Genomic DNA, 1738 nt, shown 5'->3' with positions numbered 1-1738 from the left:
AATTTTGCCAACACCATTTGTTAAAAAGGCTGTCGTTCCCCCACTTCACTGATTTCATCTCCTTGTCAAAGATCAGTTGACCATAGATAGATGGATTGATCTCTGGATTCTCAATTCGATTCCATTGATATTAGCCATAACTTGTTATGATCCAAACCACCAAATGCCTCTGCAATAAAGCACAGATAGACATTCTTCTGGTGTTTTGAGCCAGGATTCATCTGACATTAGCAATGATACACATAATATACGATATCATCTGAATCTGAACTTCTCTAGTAGTTCCCCATTTATGTACTATTGTAGACATCTCTGAATGATCTTCAGCAGTATTTTGCTTTCACGTAATAATATTGATATTTTCCAGATTGTATTGGATATGGACACAAATAATGGAACCCTTCCAGTCGGTTTGCCAGGCAGCTGTGTTCCAATTTTCCTGACACTGACTGCTTAGCATGTCTAGGGCTGCATGTGTCATGTCAAACATGTCAATTGATATATTCCATTGACATCTGGAGCCTGGTGTTATGTTGGGATTTTTGTTGTTGTTGTGTTTTGGGTTTTTTTTTCCAAATTACTGAGGAGCAATGATGTGAGTCTGAGGACTATTTAGGCCATAATCTTTAAACACTTGCTATGATTCTGATAGTTGGACTATGACTAAAGATAACTAAAGAAGAACTGATGCTTTTGAATTGTTGGAGGAGAGTACTGAATATCCCAAGGACTGTAAAAAGAACAAACATCTATGTCTTGGAGATGGTGAAGTGCGAGTGTTTTTTGGAGGCATACTTGAGGTGTATTCTAGGAAAGGCTGTTCCTTGGAGGACATTATGCTTGGATAGGAGAGGGTTGGCGAAGGAGAGGAAGATGCAGTGATGGCAGCAATGGGCTCAAGTGTGTCATAGATGATGTGGATGGCAAAAGATAGGACAGATCCATTGTTCAAAGGGTCACTATGAGTCATGCTCAACTATACTGCACCTAACAACAACAGAAATGTAAAGGAACTGGAGTAACTCCATAGAGAACAAAGTTAGAGGATTCAACCAACATTCTGAGACTCACTAGAACACTTCCACAACTAAGACAATATATAGTATTGGCAAAAGGACAGTAACACAATGCAACAGAAGATCTAGAAAAAGAACGACACAAATAGGGTCAACGGAGTCTGGATAAAGGTACAAATCCATTTCTCTAGAGAGAGGGAAAAAAGCGTCAACAAATGGTGCGGGAAAAATTCACAGAAAATGAACCCTAACATACACACTTCATAACCCTGGTGGGCTAGTGGGCAGGGGCTGGTGCTGCCAACCCCAAAGCTATTAAATATGTATTTCAGGTGTGACACTCCAGTAGCAGTGTGCATATCCTGCACCCAAATTGGGTTTCTCAGTACTATTCTGCTATACAAGGAATCAGACTCCTTTGAGAAATGCCTGATTTCTAGAACTAGAGTAAGGAAAATAAGACGAGGCCACAGCATCTTGCTGTGTTAAAGAAGTTAGTGAAGGGTTGAAGGGGAAAATAACATGCTAGAAGGACACAAAAACTACCATAGCTATGTAAGCAGGTGACAGAGTGAGGGACAAGGTTTCTAGAAAAATTCCAACAACAGATGTAGAAGAAATGGGGGAAGTGGGGTCCTACCATTGTTGTTGTTATGTGCCGTCGAGTCGTTTCCGACTCATAGCGACCCTATGCACAACAGCCCTAAACCCTGCTCTATCCT

This window comes from Elephantulus edwardii, unplaced genomic scaffold, assembly GCF_000299155.1.
Source record: "Elephantulus edwardii isolate Elephantulus edwardi_28Jun2011 unplaced genomic scaffold, EleEdw1.0 scaffold00166, whole genome shotgun sequence".
NCBI classification, from domain to species: Eukaryota; Metazoa; Chordata; class Mammalia; order Macroscelidea; family Macroscelididae; genus Elephantulus; species Elephantulus edwardii.
The sequence above is the reverse complement of the archived record's forward strand: the minus strand, read 5'-3'. Positions refer to the sequence as shown.